At 40.4% G+C, this 26,607-nt stretch overlaps 1 protein-coding gene across 5 annotated transcripts in view; it reads right to left on the bottom strand.

Moving 5' to 3' along the window:
- RNF144B (ring finger protein 144B) overlaps positions 1-26,607 on the bottom strand; it is a 103,940-nt gene that overhangs the window by 40,580 nt on the left and 36,753 nt on the right. Inside the window, exon 1 of one of the 5 annotated variants that reach the window (XM_042464911.1) lies at positions 19,589-20,033. The exons of 2 other annotated variants lie outside the window; for them this stretch is intronic. The gene's annotated coding sequence lies outside the window, so the exon portion shown is untranslated. Of the gene's footprint in view, positions 1-17,528; positions 17,549-18,022; positions 18,040-19,588; positions 20,034-26,607 lie in introns of those variants that run through there. 2 more of the 5 variants (XM_042464915.1, XM_042464914.1) reach the window with 2 other exon arrangements.

The following is a 26,607-nucleotide window of genomic DNA, read 5'->3' as shown; positions in this document are numbered from 1 at the left end:
ATGCTCCCTATCTTACCTCTGTTCAGATACAAGTAGTAAGCCAGGCTGAATTTCAGGCCAGAGAGATTGGGTATTCAGCTGCTCTCTCCTGCACATTCCCAACTAACCCCCTGGTTTATATATGAATAAACATAATATATGAACCCCAGAGAAAATTCTACCTCAAGAAAAGGGTAGGCCTTATCAATGACATTACTTTCTTTCCACACTGCTGAATAACTTGATTGTCTCCTCTGCATCAATATCCCTCATAACTAGAGCTTGGAAAAGTGATCTTTTAAACTACATTTGTCAGAATCTCCTGGCCAGCATGTCCCTGATACTAGAAGATATGGGGACTTGATAGTAAGATTTCCAGGCTTTGTTCTGCACTATATTTCCTATAACTTGTAATTAATGGTGCACTAACTTCAGAATAAGTTTCCTATTATTACTGCAGGGCTGGGACCACATGATACAGTAACATGGCCAGGAGATTTTAATCTACGTAAACAGACTTTCAACAAAAGATAAGAGTCAGCCTTCGGTGAAGTAAACAGCCAAGTTGCTTGCCACGAGTTCAGTTTGCAGACTCTTGCTACTGTCCATAGTTTCATCAGCATTTCTGTCCCTTCGAGTCAATGGAAAGCTCCATTACTTTGTCTGAGTGACCTCTTGCACTGTTAAAGTGTCTCAGCACATCTCATGAATAGCAAAGCATAAATGAGTCCTTAGAGAGGCTTAGAATCAGCAGAAGATGAATGCACTGCTATCAAGTGGGAACAGCGTCAAAAGCCACAAAAATTCAATTGCCTTTTCAGCTGTCCAGAAAGAGTATACCTTGCCCTTTGCAAGCCACTATTTTGTTAAGCCAGACAAAGATTCAAACCCCCAAAGCTATTCTGGGCATCACTGAAAATGCTGCAAACCTGGGGGGCTTTGGGGGTTTTCTGCTTTGTGATCAGTAGGCTGTGATATATATTGCTGCTTTGAAAGTTCACTCAGTTTCACAAATAACTTGCAATGAACCATGAGAGACATCTGTTTTAAAAAAACAAAAAACAAATACAAAACCTAACTTGACACAAAACTACCTACACAGCTCCTTTACGTTATATGTCAGATTCTCACAGTTAAGCCTGCATATTTTCACAGATACTGTATTTGGGGGGAAACTTTTAAGGAAAATGAATATAAGGACACGTGAAAGCCATCTGTAACCGAACATTGGTAGAATTGTAATCTGGGACCTGGTGTATCACTGGGCCACTGTTAAATTAGCTGTGATTTCAAGTCATCACTGTGTTCTTTCTTTTTAAATATCACATTCCAAGCTCTGCTTTCAAGGAACAGCAGTTACCAGGGGAGAGAGGTTACCAACCAATTAAACAATTCATGCTAAAAGAAAAAAAGCTTCCCACAAAGTGTCAGTTCACACCCACCCTAACATTAAAACATAATATAGGAAACAGCTTTGAAATCTTGTGGTACCAACTTTTTTTCCTCTTTTTTTTAAGGAAATGGAAAACAATGATTTAATAAGGAAAAACTACAGCCAACCAGAATTCACATTGCAAGCCATACTGATGCTTCTTGCTTCTCTTAGGCCAAAATCCGCTGCAGAAATAATCCAGGTTGACACCGCTTTAACTGCCTTGGCTCAGTACTGATAATCCTGGGAATTGTAGTTGTTGTGGCATCAGAACTCTCTGACAGAGAAGGCTAAATATCTCACAGCACTACAATTCCCAGGATTCCCTAGCAGTGAGCCAGGGAAGTTGAAGTAGTGTCAAGCTGAATTATTTCTGCAGTGTGTTATGGACCATAGATATATGTATAAGAGATCTCTTCATTTTGAGTTTTAGGGTTAGAGGGGAGGGGTCACTTAGAGAGGCCTTCCATGAAGAGAGCCATCCAGGTGGCACCAGGTCACCAGAGGTAGGTATCTCATTCATTGGTGGTTGAGGGCAATGGCGTCAATAGGGGATGCAGGGAGGTATGGAGAGCACCGGATGACACCCTAAGGGGGGGGGGGGGGACACCACTGCTCCTCAAATACCTACCTTTTGGCAGAAACGGGCTGTAGCATTCATCTGCTTCCCTTTAAAATGCTTTAAGATATGGTGGGGTGAAGCTCAGTGAAAAGAGAAAGGAGAGGCCCCAGAATTTTAAAAAATTAGAATTTAAAAATTTAAAAAAAATTAAAATGTTAAAGGAATTAAAATGTTGACTTTTTAAAAAAATATTCTTTTTTAAATTTTCTTTAAAAACATCACATTTTAACCAAATCTTCACAATGTATATATGTAAACACATTTAGGCTGTGCTTACGATATTATACTTTGAAAGTATAATTTTCATTTTGCTAGTTGTTGATGTAACAACTATTAGCATTGCATTCAGTGGTATATGGGAACTATGATTTATGAGTAACATTAGTGCAAAAAACCATTACTAAGGAGTATGGTGTGAAATAGGAAGAGTCAATTGGGGGGAGGTGACACCATGAGTGACCCCACTGTTTGAGGGGAAGGTTGGAGAGGGACCCCTGTCTCAGAAGAATGCCACACTAGTAGTTCCTCCGTCCAACCCCCTGCAGTTCACAGCTAAATGTTCAGAGTTAAATAATTAATAAAAGTGGCCCTATTCAACTCAAAGCCTGATGTCTGGTCTCCTTATTTTCTGAATAGGTCAGCACTAAAAATTTATACTTAAGTTTACAGTAGACTTAAGGTTGGTATAGTACATGTTCATGAAAATCTTCTCCAAGTTTTTTTACAGCGCCCAAAGCAATCTTTCACAGGAACATAACAGTGAAAGAGTCTAAGTATGTCTTGGGTTTGATTCCCTGCTCAACCATGGAAACCCAATCTTGGGCAAGTTACACACTCTTAGCCCCTGTGATAGGTTCACCTTATGGTTGTGAACTTCAAGGCACACAACAACAACAAATTTCCTTTTACACTTCCATCCCTGATCATATTTACAGCAAGAATTAATTTGCTTACTGTTAACCACTGTGGCCTAAAATCAAGGCATTAATAATTAACAACAGTATTTTCTTCCTCAGAAAATGTGTGAATCAGAATTGTCAGTTGCAATTCCTTATCTGTAATACTACTGTGTAACTTCCCACCCTTGCTCCACTAAGCTCCACATGTACATGGAGTTCTCTGATAGTTTCCCACGAAACAGGAATAGCCCTAAAACTGCTTAGCTTCCAAGACAGAAATACATTATGAATTATCAGAGCATTGTCCAAGTTCAGTTCTAAGCATCCTAGCTGTTAATCTAAAATTGAACCTTATAAGAGAAAATATAACAGAGTAATAATATTTTAAAATAAAACTAGAGCTGGACTACAAGATTTACATTTATTTAACCTTTAAAATCCATTACTCTGAGAGCATGCAAGCATACCACACAGACTTCAGAAACCTTTGTTTTATTTGCTTTAGCAAGTCCTGCTGTCTGTCTTCAGCACTGTGCCACAAGCAGCTTTTTTATCTTTCATGATCATCTTGTACACTCTTTTAAGTAAATACATTTAAAAATTAATCTTCCGAACAGAACATATGGAGCAAGGAAGAAGATAAGCAAATGCCTTATCTCTTTAAAGCACCAAATGTACAGAATATATTTATATTGACTGCTGGCAATAAAGCACAAATGACTGGAAAAAGAACAAGGTGAGCAAGACGCTGTGATGCAAAACACTGAGTAGTCTGTGAGGCTCCATCAAGATTAATTGATTGATTGATTTTAAAAATTATTTTCCTAAATATGGGTGGCAGAAGATCAAATTGCTTACATTACACTCTTATAAGATTCCAGGCTCCATGCCATTTCAAGAGCTGATAAACCAAAAAATAAACCATTTCAAGGGCCAGTATGGATGTTTAGTGGAAAAATTCTCTCCTCCCTGAATCTGACCTGCACACAAGACACATTTGTGCACTTTAAGTAGATTAGGCATAGGTTATGTATACATCTATTTATTTAATTTACATCCCTTCTTTCTGCCAAAAAATGGCAATCTAGAAAATTAAAGGAAATATTGATACAATCAAAAAAATATAAAAACAGGTTGGAAACACATCCATAAGAAGACACGATAGTTTCCTTCACCTATCAAATTCCTTAGTTACCAAAATCCTCTTTGGTTAGAAAGGTCTTTGCCTCATCGAGTCATCACAGAACATCATCACCATTTTAATTCGTCAACAAAACATATAAAAACTTTTGAAAATATACTGGAAACATAACAGAGAGTGAGTCATCCCACAGCAGGGCATTGCAGAGCTTGGGAACACCTCCTTTAAGAAAGCTCTTTTCTGCATCCCCATCAAATGGGCCTCTGGGCATGAACCAAGGGATGAGCTTTCCTGATCATCCTAAAATCCAGGCAGGCTCATATAGGGGAGTGAAGTCTTTCAAATAGTTTGTTCCCACATTGCTGCTTTAGAGGTCATAACCAGAACTTTGAATTTTGACCAGACACAGATTACTAGGCAGCAAAGCTACAGACACAATTTAATGCCTGGGACTCACAGACAAGAAGTGCCAGGCAGCTCCAGGCCTCACCTTGGCTCCATGGCACTGTGCTTCAGAAGACCAAGCATTCTTGGGCAATCCCTGTGGCCCCTTCACCTTAGAAACAAGCTTTATGGACATGTTGTGGAGCAGATGTTACTGTTAGCTTTTTCCGCAAGAAGAGGAAGGAGCAATGGGAATTTCCTGCACTGTAGCCCCTCCTGGATTGGATCTGCTCTGGCCCATCTTTCTTTTGGCTGGGTAAGGGTAGTCCCCTTTCCTTTATACCGTAGCCTGGTCCCACATCCCTGGCAGTAGCCACTCAAATCAATAGAGCTCTGCACAACAATAAAATGCTAAGGGTGCAACTACTAGGTAAATCTATTCACTCGCAAGCAGTCCACTCTCTCTACCTGCCCATTACCCATATGAGCCTTCACATCAATGAAGCCTCTAGAACAGAAGGGTGTATATGGTTGTGAGATTAAGAGCAATAACATACTGGGAGGTACAGGAGGGGTGACACACGGTTGGTCCCTCCTGCTGCTGTAGGGGTGGGGCACAGTACTGCTGCTGGGGTCTTCTTCTCTACTGCCCTGGCTCTCAAGGGAGACAAGGCAGCAGAGAAGGAGGGATGAGCTCATGTCCCTGCCCCCTTCCTCACTGATCTGGCGCTCTGGGCCAAGCAAGCCAAGGCAACAGGGTAGGAGGGGGGGTACATGTGTGCTTGACCCTCTTTCCCCATTGCTTTGGCTCACTCACCCAAGCTTGCCCCTCTTTCCCTGTTGACTTGGCTTACTTGCCCAAGGGAAAGAGGGGAGAGCACACATGCCCTCCCCTACATTCCTTGTTGCCTTGGCTAGCTCATCTAAAGTGGCTAAGGCACAGGGGAAGGAGAAGCAAGTGATCATGCATCTGTCCCACCTTCCCTATTGCCTGGCTGCTGCTCCCGGCAGCCCTGAGTGGGTATTTGGAAGGCAGCAGCCCCCCCAGTAGCCCCAGGCACCCACATAGGGTGACACAAATACTAGGGACACCACTGATGTAGAGTGAGGGATAGACAAGCCCTGCAGGGCCTCCAAGTGGTAGCACCTGTGCTGTTGAAAGCTGGTTAGGGTCCGGGGCAGGGCAAGCAGCTCCAGGTGATCCCCACTGGCTGACTTCAGTCCTAAGGGCTGAAGCGCAGCTTTGGGGCAGCTTCTAGCCTCTTAAGATGTGTGTGTCATTTAAACAGCATCTCTCCAAAGTGACCCAAAGCAGCTTTATTTTGGCCTGTCTGTTCAGGCCCTCAGAAGCACTGTCTCACCCAGTTCAAAGTTAGCTACACCACCAGGTGAGGGAGTTATAAAATGAGAATCATACACTCCCTGTAACTAGCCCTGGTTAACAGTCTGACAGCTGAATTTAATAGAAAAGAGAAAAGGCTATCAGAAAATTTCACTTTCCCTAGCAGCAAAGCACTAGAAGGTACAGCAGAGATACTACCATCTGTGCTGTATTTATATATCAGATGACAGTTCAAGCTTATAAACTAGTGGGCCAGTAGAAGGAGGAAGTGTCTGCAAATATACAACATCAGTCACAAAGATGTACATCTGTTAATGCAATCTATCACATCAACTATTAAAAGCATTTAATAAATCCACTGGAAAATAACTGAATCGCTGTCTGAAATGGGACCATTTTAACCTGCAGCAACAACACTGATTGATTGATTGATTGATTGATTGAAATTTTATTTCTATACCGCCATTCCCACGATCACGGCGGTTTACAAATGATACAAATACAATACAATACAGATTAAAAAGAAAACAAATTTAACAATGAAAAATACTTCAAATAAAACCAAACATAACTATACATCATTAAAAACCATCATAAAATCAGTTAAAAATTAATAATCAATCTAAAAATACAATACAATACACAGTACACAGGGGGAAACAATCAGGACATGTGAGGGAAGGCTTGACAAAATAAATGAGTCTTCAGGTTCTTCTTGAACGACTCCAGGGAGGGGGCTAAGCGGAGCTCCTCAGGGAGAGCGTTCCAAGATTGCGGGGCCGCAACAGAAAATGCCCTTTGCGCCGTTAGTACAAATCTTGTCTTGGGAACGCTCAGAAGATTTTTCCCACCTGACCTGAGTGTGCAGGGCATATTGTATGGGGAGAGGCGGTCCTCCAAGTACTCTGGGCCCAAGCCATTTAGGGCTTTATAGGTAACAACCAACACCTTGTATTGGGCCCAGAAGCGGATTGGCAGCCAATGCAGATCTTTCAATATCGGTGTTATGTGGTTGGCCCTGGAGCTACCAGTGACCAGCCTCACGGCCATATTTTGAACCAACTGCAGCTTCCGAGTTTGGTACAAGGGTTGCCCCATGTAGAGCGCATTACAGAAATCAAGTCGAGAGGTTACCAGTGCATGCACCACTGTTTCAAGGTCCCCCCGGTCGAGGTAGGGACGCAGCTGGCGTATCAGCCAAAGCTGATAACAGGTGCTTCTAACTGTCGCATCCACCTGAGGAGTCAGGTGCAGCGACGAATCAAGAAGCACCCCCAAACTGCGAACTGAGTCGTTCACGGGGAGCGTGACCCCATTCAGGACAGGTGGACAAACCACCTTCCCAGGACCGGGAGAACCTATCAGAAGCACTTCTGTTTTCTCTGGATTCAGGCTGAGTCTGTTTTCCCTCATCCAGCCCATTACCGACTCCAGACAGGCATTGAGCGGAGAGATGCCATCCCTAGTCACTGCATCAGTCGGCGACACAGAGAAGACTATTTGGGTGTCATCAGCATACTGATAACACCGCGCCCCGTGTCTCCAGATGATCTCTCCCAGTGGCTTCATGTAAATGTTAAATAGCATAGGGGACAAGATCGCTCCCTGAGGGACCTCAGATATAAGGGCCCTCTTATCAGAGCAACAGTCCCCCAGCTCCACCATCTGGAATCTACCCAAGAGGTAGGAACGGAACCACTGCAGAGCAGTGCCCCCGATACCCAACTCCCCCAGGTGATCCAGAAGGATACCATGGTCGATGGTATCGAAGGCCGCAGAGATGTCCAACATGAGCTATGACTACCTGCACCTTAATGCAGCAATGACAGAACCAGTTCCTTCACCCTCTGTATCACCTATTTTTTATTCAAGATGGCAAACAACAGTGTTTATCTTTGGCAAAAACAACCATAACAAAAATACGCCAGAGAAAAAGGAAGCACTGCACATAAATAAAAACCTCCTTTTTTAAAAAAAATAGTATCTAGTCTGAACATTTATTATCACTCTGTACTACATCCAAAGAAATAGCTTTATATCCATTGATGTGAAAATAAAAACCACTTAGTCTTAAAAGTGCTGCTGCATATCCTTTACTTCCTCCCCCTTCCTTCCTCCTTTTGATGATGCAAGACAAGCAGTGTCAAATACAGCTACTTCTTTAAAAATTACCACAGTGGAAAGTACCAGATTTAATGAGACAAAGTGAAAGTCCATAAATCTCTTCAAGAGACTTGCCCAGGTACAGATGAACATCATCTTTCTGAATAAATGCAAACAAGACATAATTCCTAGGGGACTCTAGGTGAAAAATCCACTAGGGACAATTTATCACACAAGTTACAGTGACAAGTTGTGCCACATCCTCTCCAGGAAACTACTTAGTCATCTCATCAGCATCCTATACAGCAAACAAGAGAAGTTCAAAAAAGGAATTCCCAGATCAGGAACTATTCTTACAGAACTACCAGTCCTCTACACAACAGAGCACTAAACAGAATTTCTCCACAAAAAGATAAAACACCTATGAGATGCAGTTTGTTTCTCTAAATAAAAAGAAAGAAAAGAAATTATCTCTTATTCTACAAGCCCCAACAGCCCATAGCAGAAACACCACCAACTTGGACAGTAATATTGTAAATCTTTCCAGCCACACACTAAGCCAAGCTGAGGAGTATGTCTTCTCACAAAACATATCCTTCTGCCCCTCAAATCTGCAACATATGGTCCAATTATGTGGTAACCTGGAGGTTTTCATCTGCCATCTACAACTCAAGGAATATTTCAATGAGTGTGACACCTGATATTGGTCACTGCACCAACACACAAGAATATGTGAAGCCAAAGACTTTCACGGCTGGCATCCATAGTTTTTTTGTGGGCTTTTCGGGCTATGAGGCTGGGTTCTAGAAGAGTTTATTCCTGACGTTTTTGCCAGCAGCTGTGGCTGGCATTTTCACAGAATGCTGAAATGGAAGCGAGTGGGTGCCTAGCATTCTCTGAAGATGCCAGCCATAGCTGCTGGTGAAACGTCAGGAATAAACTCTTCTAGAACCCGGCCTCATAGCCCAAAAAACTGCACAAGAATATGTTTCCAAGCACTACAGAAAGAATTCTACATGGCCCCTCTAGAAGGCCAGTACATGGAATTGGATCTCTACTCTACAATGCTGTTGTTGTTGTGGCCAAACTGAGCTAATCAATAAGAGACACAGTTTACCACACAATCTCAGACATATTGAAAGAGATGCCATCCACAATCCTAGAAACAATCTATTTTATTATTATTATTATTATTATTATTCAAAAAGGACAAGTCAGACTGAACAAGTCAGACTGCATACAGGAGGCTGAGAGATAACTGTCCAACACATTTTACAGAATCCTTGCCAAAGATCCCACTATTTTTTTATTTAAGTTTTTATTATATAAACGTTCACAATATGACAAAACAAACATACTGTACTTATATAAACACTTAAAACATGATTGAGCAAGCATACTTACATATCACATCTCTTACATTCTATAGTTCTTTCTTTCTTTCTTTCTTTCCAATCTTTCTTACTGTTTAAGTTATTATTTTGTATCACAACTTCCTGACAACATTCAAACTAAGTGGCTAAATTGTCTTACTAACGTATGTCTTACTTTACTATCATTATGAAAAATAACGAATTTTATACCTGTCCTTAAACGTTTCTGAAAAAAGATCCTTTTCGACTTTCGTTTCCTTAATAATCACAATTTTTATATATATCTTTTAGTTTACGTCAGCTTCCACCTCTTACCAAATTAATATATCTACTTATTTTTCTGTTTAACAAATTTTATGTTGTTCTTTCCCATAATTTTGTTACTTCTTTCCACTGATCCTCATAATCTTTAGAGGATTTATTGTTCAGCTGACAAGTAATCTTATCCATTATTGAAAAGTCCTTAAGTTTCATAGTCCATTCTTCCATAGTTGGAATCCTCTGTTCGCCAAAGATCCCACTTTGTATTAAATACTTGAGGGAACTACACAAATTACTCAGAGAGTTCTCCACTGAAGTACAGAACCGAATTCAAATGGACACATCCCAGGAGCCAAACCAGGAATCTTCTTTTTACCTACCCAAAATACACAAACAAGGCAATCCAGGAAGATCAATTGTCTCAAGTATTAGAACTCTGTTTAGGATATCTGGAGTCAATTCTCAGGCCATATGTCATGAAAATTCCAAGCTATGTGAATGATATAACTGATTTTGTGAGTAAAATAGTCTGTTCACAACCTCCTAGATACCACCATCCTAGCCACTATGGATGTATAATCCCTATGCACCAACATCTTACACCAGTATAGACTACAAGCCATGAAGAATTAATACTATCCACAATGAGGCTACACCACACTCAAATCTGCCACTTTGTACTTACTCATAACCACTTTTGGAAATAATATGTACCTCCAAGTCAGTGGCACTGCCATGGGCACCCACATTGCACCACAATATGCAAACATCTTTATAACTGACGTGGAGAAATGCTTCCTCAGCACATGTACCAAAAACCTCTCCTCTACCTACAGTTTGCTAATCACATCTTTCTAATTCAACCATATGGAAAGCAATCACTTGAGCAGTTCCACCAGGATTTCAACAACTTCCACCCTACCATCAATCTGAGCCTAGAACAATCCACACAACAAAACTTTCTTCACACTACTGCAATTGCAAAATTGACTTCTAAACACCATACTTTTGTCAGAAACCGACTGGTTGCAACTTGCAACACATACAGTACTTACTGTTTCTACCAATTTCTACCAGTTTCTACCCAGGACACACTACCAAATCTACTGGTAGTGGTTATAGAACTGATTTTGCTCAGACTCACAATATAGAAAGTGAAAACTCTTGGATTTTTGTAAATGTTTACAAGACAGACCAAAACCATAAAATGGCAGAACACTCCAGTGGTTATCACCCCAGCTGCATTATCAATGAATTACAACCAATTCTGGAGAATAACACAGCCCTTTCACAAGTTTTGGGAGGCAGGCCTTTATTGATCTACAGACAGCCTTCAAATCTTGAACAACTATCTACTTACAATAGGATACATAACATGGATGGTAATACTGAGGCAAGACCCTGTCACAAACCTATATGCCCTCTCTGTCCCCACATTTACTCTGGGAGCAATATTACAGGGGCCAATGACATCACCCACAACATCAGAGTCCAGTGTGTACTCTACATTGGACAAACAGGATGGTCTCTATGCAAGAGGATTAATGGACGCAAATCTGACCTCAGAAATGCCAAAAAAACCCAAACCAGTTGCAGATCCTTTCAGTCTTCTTGGACACACAGCGATTTGCAAGTTGTGGTTCTTGAACAAGGAAATTAGAAAGCAAGACTAGACAGAGAAACTGCTGAATTATATCCACAAATTCCAATCCATTAGCAGACGTATGAGCACAGACAATGGCTTCATTCATGGCACACTGCAGGCTTCATCACATAATAGGTGTGTTGCACAATTGCACTGGTTAGTTCCATGTTTGATCTTTCCTTATCACACAGTGTCATGACTCTCCCATTGTTGTACTGTATTTCCATCATTACTTTATCACATCTTTTCATTGACTGCTATTCAGCTCTTACTTATGGTGTGATTGTTTTGTTCCACTGCAGTTGCACTATTCCAGCAGTCCTGTGCTATGAGTGGGCATGCTTCTCCTATTCTCCCCCTCCTATCCCCCAGCAGGTGAAATCATTCCACTTCCAGTGTCCTAAAAGGACATTATGGTGCATAGAATAACATTGCTTTTACGCCATTCCCCAATATATATTTTTAATTTGCTATATTAACAACAACAACATTTGTTTATAAATATTGTTTATAACAAATGTCTGCAACACCAGACATTTATATTCAAGGACAAAATAATAAAATTAACACTATCGTATTCTAAAATATAAACGCTATCATATATTAATTGCCATAATTGAACAATTGCATTGCGATGGTGGGTTGTCAGAAGGCCACAATTATGTAATTATGGCCAAACAATTTTTTTTTAAAATAAAATACTGGAGAAAGGAGTAAAAGCAACCAATGTGAACCAACAGATGGATAGGGGCTACACAAACATGTGAATGAGGTGGGCAGATTATGAGACGCACTGAGTATATGTGTGATTTCAACTGGAAGAACGAAGTGGCAGCAATGAAAATTATTGAAACTGTACAAATGGCAATGTTTTTGCTACGGCAGTGAAAGAAAAAAGGAAAAGCAGTGTGCATGCACTATGTAGGGTGGAAACGGGGTGGGGATGGAGAAGAAGGTGGGGTCAGTGAGGCAGTGTAGAAAGCTGATTGCAGAAATGTGCAACACCATAGGGTTATCGCAGAGAAGGTGTGATAGTCATTGTTTCCATAATAGTACATTACTGTTTGCTTAAATAACATGATTGCTAGGAGACAACAGGTTGGTGTGATAAAGCCGTACATATCAAGAGAAGAATTCTCGCTACTGCTCATATAACAAAGGGAATCTTCCCAGAAAAAGTTTTGAAACTGGCAAACTGACTTTTGCAAAACAGATTTATTGCTTTCACATATCAACACCAACTGACCACCATAAATATCTGAAAGACCTGCATGACATTAGGTAGCCCTTTGAAAAGTGAGGGCAAGGCTAATTCTTTCTGTCTCCTATTACATTTCTCCCCACTCCCACAACTGTGTAAATATGCTTTCTACCTGAGCATTTGTCATTACTCTACAGTATACTGCATCTGAAGACGTTGGTTTATATTCACAAAGGCCTGTGCAAAAATAAAATCCAGTTAGTCTTAAAGGTGCCACATTTTTTTCTTTTTTCTTTTCTTCCATCTTCCTTCCTTCTTTTTATTCTTGTTTTTACAGTAACTGATACTGCTCTGCAGTAAAACTCTTAAAATAGGTGCAGTAAGGATCAAAAACCCAAAACTTCCTACTATTGAGTTACACAACATTGACTTTGAAGTAGATCAGCTCCAGAACATGTACAGTAACTCTGTACAGAAAGTGGGCTGTACTCCAAGTGGGGAGGCACTTGTAAGGGCAGGGTGCGCTCCTTGTTCCAGGCTCACAGCGCAGGGCACTGATGTTGAAAGTGAAAGAAATGATGCCATCACCAAAATGAATCTAACAAAAAGACAGATGAAATACCTTTGTTGGGCTTCAGATCTCATGACATTGTCCACTGTTTTGAACAGGATGGAACAAGAGGGTTTTAAAACACACACACACACACACACATGCAAGAATGGCAGCAAAATTAAAAATGAATAAGAAATCATCAAATACTATTTGCTAAACATATTAGATATTTTTTAACATGCAGCTATAACCCATTCATATAAAAATTATTCATTGACCGTTGTGATACATCCATGTGATACTGAAAACAAAAGCTAAATCTTATTGCATGCCCTTCTGATTAGGCAAACAATAGTTCTGTGTCATGCTGTATCGTTTTATTCGAAGGTAGTGATTTTTAAAATGTGTTCTGGAAAGTTCCAGGCTCCTCAATGAGATCACTAATGGCAGACCAACTTCTTAAATAGATAACCTCTCAACTTGCATCTTTAGTTCACTAAATCTTGTGCCAAGGTCCTCAAACTTTTTTCTTCTGGTCAATGAGAATATTTCGATGTGTCATGGGTGCTCTATAAAAGTGACTGCCATGAAGGTGACGTGCTCATTCACAAAATGACTGCCACAATGGGTGTGGCCAGGTCTAAAACACCTATTTCCCAGAAGATAAGTGGGTGCACCTAAAAGAGAAAAATTACCCAAGAATCAAGGTTGCTTTTTGAGTTCCTGAGCACTCTTTTGAACCCACAGTATTCCATGTTTCACACAAGGCAAATCAATGAAACTCTGAGAGAAACAAGTACAACAACTCAGTCACTCCCCCTCTCCCTCTCTCACACACACACAGAAATCAGGAGGAAAGGGAAACAAACACACAACTCAGGCAAGATTCATGGGCATCATGTTGAGGATCCTTGACATAAAAAGTGTCCCCTGAAAATAGAAAGCTTGAAACCTTCATTCTAAGAAACTATCACAACCAGACATGAGCAAAAGCAACTCATTACAACATGCCATGGCAAAAACCTTGAAACTAAAGTGTGGTTGAGGGAGGTTTCCTTAGTTGCCCTGTGTCCCTATAAAAATGATAGAGGATTTTCCAATGATATAATACACTGTCTTTAAATGTATCAACTGAAGCTCTTTTCTGCAAGCAGTAGTTGAATAAAAACAAAGCGAAGGGCAAGGTTTGAGTCATTAAGGAGATTAGCGCACTCTCTTTTAATGCAACTTATCCCTGACGGGATAAAGGCACATATATTTTTAATACGGGATTTTATCGCATTCACCTGTGAGTGGGCAAATGCATCCCATATGCCAGTCGGGCTTATTCTGTGGCTCTTCAAGAATGGGATTTTTCAACTGCTTATACATGATTTCTTGTTCATTTTTATGTAGGTGTGATTTTTTTAGGTCAGTGTTGACACAAATACCCTTAGGCATTTTGGCACCTCTTTACTCACAACTCAGATATTCCTACAACTCTGCTAGCTAGTTACTCCCTACTGGTATCCCAAACTTGTCTGCTGACTTCACATCAAGTGGTTCCGTTCTTTACACCACCCTAACTTTAACTTTGCCCTGGATGCACAAGCATCCTCAGTTACTGTCATCCTTTTCTTTTGTATGGACTCCTCTTGGCTTCAGTGCAACATCAGCCCTTCCATCCCCCACTTCAGTTCCTGGAAACCACATGCTTTTCTAGATTTATCTACTCTTGCCCAAGTTATAATGCTGCATCTGCAATGACTGACCACTCTATGGACACATTTATCTTCAGTGCTAAAGACATTCTTCATAGCTATTAAATATTCTGCTAAAAGAGTGGTTACATAAGAAGTAGCCTTTAGTGGGTCATTTATTGCTGACTCCTTGAAGATAGTAGAGTTTCTGGTGAGCATTTTTCATAGTCTATCTAGAGGTGCCAAACACTGCGTCTGGTGAGATCTTCAGCCTACAAAGCATCCAAGATTTTTATGTTATTTATTTGAAACGTATATACATTGACATTCCATCTAAAAATAAACCTGCAAGGCAATTTATGCAAAACTTGGATTACAAACATCGGTATAAAAACACAGTGCTTAGTGAAGCAGGACCAAGAAAAACAGAAATACAGACATATGAAAAACAGCTGGGGATAAAGTCAAACTCATGGCCTCTGCCTTTGCCTCCTCCAAAGTTCTATGCAAGAGAATGGTCTTGATGTGTCTCATAAATTTTAAGAGTGAAGAGGTCAAGTGAGACTACCAAGGGAAAGGAACTCTGGGAAATGCCAGTAAGAAGAACCCATCAATCAGTATCAGGTCCATAAACTGAAAACAAGAGCTTCCAAAAGGACAAGCACAATTAGGTAAATTCATATGAAAGTAGATAGTTATCAGTACCATCTGTCTGAAACAAAGATATAGCTTTGAAGGTCAATACCAGCTATTTGAATTGGGGCCAAAATGAAAAGGAAGCAAGCAGGGTTGATAAATGTTATGTGCATCACTGGCTTGTTAGAATCTTACTCTGGATCAGTCACTTTCAGTGAACACACAGAGAACTTTGCTAGCATTTAATCTTGAGGTTGCTAGAGTATGAAAGACAATGGCCAGATCCATTATGCTCAAGGTGTAGCTGGCATATCAACAAAATTGGTGGAAAGCAATTTCACCACCTGTATATCCAAGAATAGGATTGGCTTCAGGAATATTCCCAAGCCACTCACCTGATTCTTAGGGGGAATAATATGCAATCCAGGGCAGATTGCATTCTGAGCCCAGGGACACACATCTGCCTCTTATCCAAAGATTGCTTTTTGAATTACTCACATCATACACTTCTAAATGTTTCTTCATGATTCCCATGACTACAGAAGAGGAACAAAGACACAACATTAAACCAGTCCTTAGCTTCCTAATATTGAAAAAATCAATACTGCTAAGTGGGAGTGAGTGGAAAACAAAAGCTCAGTGCAGTCTTTTAGCCGGTAAAAATAGAGCTGCAGCGTGATCATGCCTCTCTGTGTTTGCCATCTCTTCTCAAAAGGCACAAAGGTTTTTACCTCAGTGCCATCTCCAAAGCAATGTACAGACCACTGCAGTAGTCACAGAATTTTACTCCTGTAAAACATCAGAGTGAACAGTAAGATCTCATACCATACTACACCACCACCCCTCCCTCCCTCCCTCCCTCGCTCTCTCTCTCTCTCACACACACACACACACACACACACACACACGCTTTCTGAAATGAATTATCTTCTTTGCTTCTCTTACAAATTCAGTCAATATCTTTTCATTAACTGCAGTGGAATGGGACATGGGACAAACTAGTGGGATATGTACCCCACCCAAAACTGCATTTGACTATGGATCAGCCTTTGTAAAGTCATTGTATAAACGTCAGAACACAACAATGATGTTTGGAAAGAAATTCAGTGCTATCCTTATCAGTGCTAATTTTTACAATTATCAAAAAGATGAATGCCTCTAGACAAAGGTCTAGAACAGTAGTTCTAAAACTCTGATATTCTAAATGTTTTGAACTTCATCTCACCAAACATCTGGAGGAGCAAATGTTGATAATCACTGATCTAGAGTAACAGTGGTCAAAGGTATTTCCTTCCGAAATCTGATGCCCGCCTTATGTTTTATACTAAATCTGCACTGCAGAAATAATGCAGTTTGATCTGCATAGCTCCATCCTATAGAATCCTGGGATTTGCAGTTTGTTGTGGCATCTAAGCTCTCTGACAGAGAAGGCAAAATGTCTCACAAAACTACAGATCCCAGAATTCTATAGCTTTAGCAGTTAAAGTGGTGTCAAATTACATTATTTCTGCAGTGCAGATGCAGCCTTAGATTAGAACTTTTAGAAGTCCTGACCAGCATGCCTAGTGGGTGGATGTCACAGGAGCTATAATACAACATATCTGTAGAGCTCTTGATTGGGGAAGGCTTGGTTACAAAACCAAGATTCAAACACATCAAAAGAATTGTGTTTATATCTAATGCATTAAAGCTGTAATGCTTAGACCCTGCCCTGTTCATATGGTCCTCCAGAACACTTCTTGGCTGCAGGCATGCCTCTGGTTAAAGAAGCCTTAGTCTAGGGCCCTGGCTTTTTAAAAGTGTGGAAGTAATGTGACACACAACAAGCAATTTGTATGAAACCACAGTCAAACAATGACTACTTCCAGCAAAAACGTTTTGGCTATATCCTTTCAAAATCAAAAATTAGTATTTCATTTCTTTGTATACAAGACATAATAAGTCCCTTCTAAGCCTGTACCTGGTGTGTGAAAGGCAAGACTATGAATACTAAACACAAAGTTATTTGGCACAGGAAGCTAAGCAAACATTTCTGAACATTGCAAACTTACGCAAATGATTTAACAGCACTCAGAACTACATTTTTAATGAGATAAAGACTTGAAGGGCAGAAATTCTACTATTCTGTTCAACTGAGCCAGTACAAAATAAAATAATATATTGTTGCTTTGATGTTGTTTGGTAAGAACATCTGCCATCATTCTTTTGATCAGGGTAACTGAATTTTCTCTATTTGCCAAGTGGAGTTTATTTTCAAAAGTAAAAGCAATGTTCCTACCACACTAAATTCCTATGACCTGTGGTGGATATGCAGGAATAACTGGGCAGTCCCTCAAGAAACTGTACAACAATCCAAATGCAATATCTGCCAGAGAGAGAGAGAGAGAGAGAGAGAGAGAGAGAGAGATCTAGGGTTATTCATATCCATCCAGACATTCCAGTTGCCACAATTAAGCTATGGCTCCCTGCAGCAGTCCCTGCCTACTCCTTACAATGGCCTTCGGGCCCTTCCCTTATGAACCTATTTATTAAGGCTTTGTTTCCCAAGCAAATACAGCTACCATAATAGTGGCAGCTGGTAAATCCAAGCCAGTACTGCATTCTGGGTCAGACAATTTGACCTGGAATCAAAATAAACTGAGTCAAATTTTCTAGTTGCACCTTTTGTGCTTCATGTAACAATCAGCCTGCAGTATACCAGAACATTCAGACAGATTCAAGTCTGCTAATGCCTCTCCAGACTCGATTACAAATTTCACCCTGTGGTTTTACCTGTGGTCATCATGTTGGGTGGACCTTTCTGTTTACCTCTGGCATTCTTCCACTGAAAACAGGAGAGGAAATAACATAGGAAGCCAGAAGTTCATGTAGGGGTGAGTAGAGAAGACACACACACTGCCAAGGTGGAAATTAATGGCAAAACCCACTAAGTGACACATCCCCAAGAAGAATAAATCCATTCAGTTTGCTCCAGAATTGTGAAGAACAGAACTTGATGCTAGGGCAAGGAGGGCAGGGAGAGGGGATCACAGTTTTCTCAGATTGATACAAGAGTAGAAATATGTAGCCAGTTGATAGTCCACTCCATTCACTTGTCAAGTACCCTGTGCAGATGGGCAACATGCACAGAAATGTTTACATGGAAGGCAGCATGGGGATCAAACCACCAGACATCCAGTATATGCCCAGAGAATTGTCAGTAAATTGTGTGCCAGGGCCTACAGAAGCAGACCTCTGATGCAGTTGGTTTAGATTACATGGTCTGTGCCTTGCAGAAACAGAAAACAGGAATCACCTGCATAGATATGAAAGTCCCTGTGAAGAAGTTGCAAAGGTCATAGGTAGGGCCAGAAAGTGCAATGTCAAATCCTCTCTTCCCACATGTACATTTCTACCCAGTATGATCACTTGCACAAGTCTAAGGTGGATATGGCAGGAACAGAAGAGAAATTTGCCAGGCACAAGATCCCATGCTGAGTAGAATTTCTTTAAATCTTTCAGCATATTAAGTGGAATTTGAGATCAGATACCTGACTATTATGCAAAGTATGAACACACACACACACACACACACACACACACACACAATTATTCACAGCAGGCAAAGCACCAAATGCAACTTTCTACTGAAACCCCTGTAAAGAGACACTGTATCCTTATTGATATATTCAGACACATAAATAAAAGAATTTCATTTATTACTTAAGATAATCAATCTGCAACGAGTAAGTAAAAATATGGACACCACACATGCAGCATTTGCCAGCTTAATGTTCTGTTTTAAAGTCCTAGACTTAGAGCAATTAGAGCAAACAAATAAATGTGTCCCTAGGATCTTGTGTATTTCTCCCATACAAGATGCATATGGAACTGTGCTACCAGTCAGATGACACAAGACACAATCCCGAGATTGTCCTTTTACATATACAAAACTTTGATTTCTATTTCAAGTTAATACATTTATAATAATGTCACACCGTTTCTGTTTCTGCTACCATACAGATAAAATGAACATTTTTAATAATCTAACAAGGTATCTCTTTTGGGGGCAGGGGAGGTTGCAATGTTATACTGATAAAACCAGCCTGCTTCTTTTTTCCAAAGAGCTCAATAAATAGTTACCACCCTGACACTGGGATTTAATATCTAAGAGACACATTTTTGTCTCATACCATTTCCTAGGAACTACGCAGCGTGGCATCCTTACATTAAAATCATGTGCAGAAGTGGCTTTGGGTGTCTTAGTTCCCCTTTTCCCTTTAAGCACTGAACATGAAAAGCCCACCGTCCTCATTTAACACCTCCTGATGGCAAGAAACGCAGGTCATTCCAGCATACCTTGTAGATGGAAAGCAGAATTATCTCCCAGGCGTTTGACTTTTCAATAGCTTCACTCACACTTCAGTGCTTCAACGACATGTCACAGCCGGCAGCCGCTCAAAGTCTGAAGAAACATATTTGTCTTTTACTTCCTTCCTTGCCTTCCTTCCTTCTCCCACAGCCTGAATGCTTGACACATTATAGATCTAAAAAGGAACTCATCGTCCAACCCTCTCAGGGCTCTGAGGAATAATCTCCTCCCTACCATTAGGAGCATGTTGCCATTATCTCTTAAAATGCATTTCGCCACACATATGCTGTAGCTGTGAGAAAGCCACACTTATTTATACAGGAAGCTTGAGCTGCAGCACTTCCTACTTCCCAAGGCTCATTTCAACGGCAGGTGATTATTTTTAACCCTCCCCCAGCCTAGCTGCTACATACCACAACTTGCTTTGCTCTTCAGAACGACACATTACCTCTGAACTCTGACCAGATAACACCAAAGGGCAAACATACAACTCCAGTTCTAGATGTGACTAAAGATTCTAATCCTTTAAAAATGCATTTTTAAAAAAAACCTTCACATGGCCAAAAGCCCAGTATAGGATTGCTGCCTTTTATTTTTAGCAAGCGCCAGTTTTTTAATGGTTGCATGATAGGCAGAAATGCAACACACCCAGGATCCCACAAAGGGCCGTACCTGTTGATTTTCTGTTGACACACCGCCTCTGCTTCTGATATAGAATCCAAAGGACTTCTTAAAGTAAACTGAAACTAAAGAAATTGTGTTGTACTAGTAATAATCTGTAGTGGTGATCTGCTCTTGGAAACTTCACCTCATACATACCATAAATATTACACTATTACACTGCACTCACACAGCTCCCCAGCTTGCTGGAGTAAGCAAAGCTGCTCCATGTGTGTTCTTGCTGTGGATGTGATAACACAACTTGTCTTCATTACTGCAGACACACCCTAGGGCCCCTGAAGCAGCCACAGGGCACCCACCACAAATTGACTTCTGGATTAATTCCTGTTGGAAATAATGTTCCTCCGGGACCTAAAATAACTTTGAAATATGCCGCACACCCCCAAAAAGGCATTTAAGAGCAAGAACGACAACATGGTATAGTCATTTGGGTACTGGAGCAGGACTCTGGAAGTGGCTGTTGGGTGCCTTCATGCTGTGTCTGATTTATGATGACTCTAAAACAAACCTATCATGGGATTTTCTTGGCATGTTTCTTCACAGAGGATTTGCCACTGTCATCTTCTGATGCTGATGGCGTGGGACTTGCCCAAAGTCAACCAGTGGGTTTACATGGCCAAGCCAGGATTCGAACCCTGGTCTCCAGAGTCATAGTCCATGCTCAAATCATTGAACCATGCTAGCTCCATATATCGCCTAATAAGCAATCTATAATTATCTATGTGTAGGTGTGTGATGGAGAGCCAGTGTGGCATAGTGGTTTGAGTGTTGGACTATGAATGTGGAGACCAGGGATTGATTCCCTGCTTGGCCATGAAACCCAATGGGTGGCCTTGGGCAAGTCAAATGTTCTTAGCCTCAGAAGAAAGCAAAGGCTCTTGCCAAGGAAATACCAACTGTTTGCCTTACAGTTGCCATAAATTGGAAATGACATGAAGGCACACAACAACAACAGTTCTGTGGTATGTGTATCACATGTTTTTGTAAAATCACACCATCCTACAGCTTTGTTATCTCTCTTCCCAGAATATGGCCATTTGACTACTGGAGTACGACTCTGGAAGTTGTTGTTGGGTGCCTTCATGATGTGTCTGACTTATGGCGACTTTAAGGCGAATCTATCATGATGTTTTCTTGGCAAGTTTCTTCAGAGGGGGTTGCCACTGTCATCTTCTGAGGCTGAATGAGTGGGACTTGCCCAAGGTCCCCCAGTGGGTTTACATAGCCAAGCCAAAATTTGAATGCATTGGGTGACCTTGGGCAAGTCAGACTCTGTCAGAGGAAGGTAATCACAAACCCCATCTGAACAAATCATGCCAAGAAAACACCATAGTGAAGTAGCTTTCGATAACTTGAGAGATAATTTGAATTTTCTTTCATGTCTCAGATTCCTCATCAGAGATTCCTTAGATTTTCCTTCATCTTCTAGAAGATTCCCCTTGCTCTTTGTCTAGGTCAAATCTACTTCTCTTGAGTTGCTGATGTGGGAGCATCTGCCTCTAGAGATGAGAAACCCCTTTCTGCCCTACATCTGTAGTCCAATCCAGCACAGAAACCAGGCATACTGCTCTATGCAGAGAAACCCATTCTCTATGTCCAGCATAAAAACACAAAGGGATGCTGTAGAAAGTTTTCTGCTACTACTCTACCAGTTCCCAGATGTCTAATAAATAACTTTTCAGGCTTGTAGCTTTTGTGGGCTTTTTTACAAGGCTGCTTGTAATTTGAAGATACCAAATGCATACAGACACTGGGGGGGGAAAACCCAGAGATATTTAAATGCCTAGTATTTGAGCTGGGTTTGCACTCAAATGCCATGCCAATGGAAATGTAAAACCTACACTATCTCCTCCTTGTCATACCCTGTGTTAACAATGCAAGTTATATCATCAGAAGAGCAAATTGAAAGTGCTGAAATTATGATGGTGTCTGCCTCAGTATCGTGTCTTCTTCTGCCCACACAAACCACACACATTGTCAAAGACATCCAGCAGGAGTAGTTTCAGCCAGACAGCAACATCGTCTGAGATTACAGAATGAGTATAGTAGGGAATCCCTGAGGAATGCAGGCTGGGTTGGGTAAGAAAGGAGAAAAGTCTGTCTGCGGATTGTTAAGGGACAGTGAGATGACTATAAGTTGAAGGGAAAGTATGTGCAATGTGGTTCTTCCAGGTGGTGAAGAACAGAGTGCCTTTTGTAAGGAATGAACATGGTTAACTGTGCGTGCATATATGAGCACACATGTGATTACATACACTCATTTGTTCTTGTTGTGGGTCAAAGTAAGAAGGTTTCTCTATGCAGTATTTTTGTGCAAGTTATAATTGTTAGTACCTCCCAACATGTGAGTTTCATTTCCATTTATTACCAACAAATCAAAATCACAGCCTATTTCTATTAAAATATCATTGTTATTCGGTAGATTCAAAACTTTAATTACACCCTTGAGCTAAAATCATAATTAAACTTTCCTATAGAAGGTGTTCAACTGTGAAGTACAGCCTATCAAACTGAATAATTTATTGTTAAAAATCTCTGTACAGTACTAACAAACTTCAGCTGTAACAGATACGAGTGAATAACCACACCAGCGGGATTATTCTGGTTTCTCATATTTAAAACAGAGTTGGCTAGAAGTTATTAATACATTTCTTTCTGAATATGTGATCCATCATATATGGGAAAAACAGGTAAAAATCAACAATCCAATAAGACTAGTAGACAAACATAGGAAAGAATGTCTAAATGTTAAAAAAGCCCAATATAACCCGGGCCTATTACTAGCCACAAGTCTTAAAATGGAGACCTAGATACAGTACGGTAGAATTATTCTCTTTTAACAACCATGGTTTCATCCTTTGGGAACCTCAAAAGTTTACATTTAGGAAGGGGTATTTAGAATTCTCAACCAGGGCACTCTAGAACCCCAGCAAACTACAAACTCCAGCATTTCCATAGGATTGAACCATGGCAGTTAAAGTGGAATAAAGGAGCACCCGAATTATCTAGTGTGAATAGGCTCTTGATGGTTGGTAGACATGAGCTACCAGTAAGATAAAGCTCACAACATTCAACTAATGGTCTTGACAATGTTAGATGCGATCACTAGTTCAACCACAACATTCTTAAGGAGCCTACTAATCCATTTCACAACATTGTCATGCAGATAAATAAGAACATATATTCACTTGGGGCAAAGAAAGTGATGAGCAATAATTTAGAAAATACCCATCCCATTCATCTGATGTCTTTACCACATAATAATGTGAAAAAAAAGACAAAATTAGCTTTGGAGAAGTCTCACATCAGGCCAACTTTCATCTAGTTTTATTTTAGGCAATTATACATAATCCATCCAGCTAACAGTGCAATCATATTAAAGAATACAGTACTTGAAAATCAGTCCTATTGAGTTCAGTAAAATTTATGTATATGTATACAGGATTACAACCTAAATTGAGAAACATGATGCTGTTCTGTCCGGCATTTTACTGTATAATGAGGACACAGTTCTAAATTGTTATCAGACATCTAACTACCCACAGTTCCAAAATACTATTGCTGCAAAGAGAATAAATGCCATTTTAAAAAGTTAATTAGTCAGTAAATGCAAGCTGTTGACATCTATCAGATACATAGGAGACACAGCATATTATTTTGGAACACTTTATGTCATGCCTTTAGAATTGCAATTGTAATAGCCAATTCCAGAATACGGATAAATAAGTGACGAGTAATAATTTAAGAAATACTCTTCTCATTCACCTGGGCATTTTGATGTCTTCACCCACATAATATGTGGAATATCCAGAATTGCAATTGTAATAGCCTATACCAGAATAGTTAGTCTTCCTTTCAAATAGCAGGATATTTGTGGCATTTATCATGTGAAACATAATAGCAATAGCAAGTACATTTCTATACCACTTATCAGTACACTTAAGCACTCCCTAAGCGGTTTACAGTGTGTAAGCTAATTGCCCCCCAACAAACTGGGAACTCATGTTAGCGACCTTGAAAGGATGCAAGCCTGAGTTGAGCTCGAGCCCTTGGCTGATGCTGAACTCATAACCTTGTGTTTTGTAAGTGAGTGGCTGCAGTACAGGCATTTAACCACCTCACCATCAGGGGTCCTAATGCAGAATATGATTTTGAAGCAGAGAGGGCATAAGTAGAAGATAAAAAGTCTGGAAATATTAATACTAAGCTATCAAAAAATACTTAGCTATCAATAAGTTACAGGCATTTTAGCTGATTGCAGTGGCGTTGCTGCAGTTGGTGTTACCCATTGTGGGGAGATTCTGACTGCCCTACCCTTCCTCCCTCCTTCCCAGGTCAGCCACCCACCTGTCCAAACAGCTGCTGAGGGGAGTGGTACACTGGCCTCAGGAGAGCCCATTTAGGATCCGGTGTGGCTACTCACCCAGCAGCTGCACCATACGCTGCAATGATCACTACTGAGGAGGCGGTGGCACTGTGGCCTCCGGAGGTCCCATTCAGGGTCTGGTGCGGCTGCTCACCCAACAACCATGCTGGACTCTGAACAAAAGGCACAGTTCCCCCCAGAAGCAGCTGTTGCTGAGGGAGGTGACACTGTGGCCTCCAGAAGGCCCACTCAGTGGGTCTGCTGCAGTGCCAGCAAGAAATGGACGACTCACTTTCTCACCCAGTAGCCATACTAGTCCCTCCGGGTTTACCACCCCAACCAGGTGTATATCCTCTCTGCATCTGCACCTCCTTAGTGACACCTCTGGCTGGCTGACTGTGTTTTCTGATTAATAAAAATTTTAATTTAAATAAAAATCTATTTAAATAATTTAAATAAACTTTTTCTGTTTCCAAAACTACTTTTTTTTTTACTCTGAAGGGTAGGTAACTTGTAATATCTCATACTAAACAAAAGTTATTGGGACATTACAAACTGGCACAATATTATAACATTATTGTGACATTACAAATTGGAACAATATTGTGACATTATGATACAATCACCAAATCAACCACTTTTAACCACATGGTTCTATGAATTTATAGAAAATACTTGTTATATAAATGTATAGAAAGTACTTGCAACAGTCAACAATTAATGTGCGCCTGTATTCATGGAGAATAAGGCTATCAGTCTCTACTCATCAACTAGCACTGGGGGCAGTATTGCTCTAAACATGAGTTGCTAGGAAACACAAGTGGGGGGTGCTGCTCAGTCATGTCTTGCATCAATGTCTAGCTGTCCACTGTAAAAAGAGAACACAAGGTCTCTGATCTGATACAACAGGGTCCTTTTATGTTCTATTTTGTAAATCTTTCCACTTGGCACTTATGCACGGGACAATTCTCCCTGTGTATTCAGTTGACTCTTTGCATCAGCGTTCATCAACCTAGTACTCTCTAGAATCTGGATGGTGTACCTCACTTTCCATGGTGATTAATGCAAATCGGTATTGCAGCCTAAACCATCTAGAGAGTACCAAGTGGGAAAAGGTAGCAAAGATAGTCACTGTATATTATTGCATGATGTGAAGACAATTTGCAACAAGTGTCACCTCATTGATTGTCAAGGTTAAGTCAGAAGATGTGGTTGGCTAAGTGGGTATCCCATTCTTCACACACCACTCTATGTCCATTACTCTTACATTTGTTTGATCAGTGGAAGAAGATAGCCATCCGTGATAGATGGAGTGTACCTTTCTTTGGTCAAGGAATGTATAATCGTACCCACATACACTTTGTAATCAAGGAGAGGAAATGATGCATGCACACATGGATGTTATGCAGAATATCAAGAGGAAGTGTGAAAAGGGAAAGGAGAGAGATCAAGATAGGGATTGTTGCCACCTTCCATATGTTCCTGTTTAATGCATTTAAAGGACTTGTTGCTGTTCCCTAAGTTACTTATGTAAAAAGTTTCCAACTAACAGTATAATTAGGCTAGAGTCCATGGATGTTTACCTGGGAAGAGTTACAGAAATAGTGTGAGACTTAAATCTGACTAGACAGGCAAAGGATAGGCTGCATATATCATGGTTAGGCAACTGGAAACAGTAACATATTTCTAGCTGTGTTCTTAGATTTCCATGGTTCTCATTTATTTAAAATGCATATCTGGGTTTGACAGTAAACCAGAAGTGATGCTATCTTATCAATTAATTACATACCTTGATGACCTACCTATGTTTCAACAATCCCAGGCAATCATGTTATACTGTGCGCATCAGGAAGATCAAAACACCAGTGTTGGCAAACAGTTATTTTTTCTGTCATAAAGATCAAACATAAAGCCTATAATCAGAAAAAAATAATACTCTCAGCTCACAGCTGGGCTCGG

This window comes from Sceloporus undulatus, chromosome 4 (genome assembly GCF_019175285.1).
Source record: "Sceloporus undulatus isolate JIND9_A2432 ecotype Alabama chromosome 4, SceUnd_v1.1, whole genome shotgun sequence".
Taxonomy (NCBI): domain Eukaryota; kingdom Metazoa; phylum Chordata; class Lepidosauria; order Squamata; family Phrynosomatidae; genus Sceloporus; species Sceloporus undulatus.
This window is presented reverse-complemented; position numbering and strand designations above follow the sequence as displayed.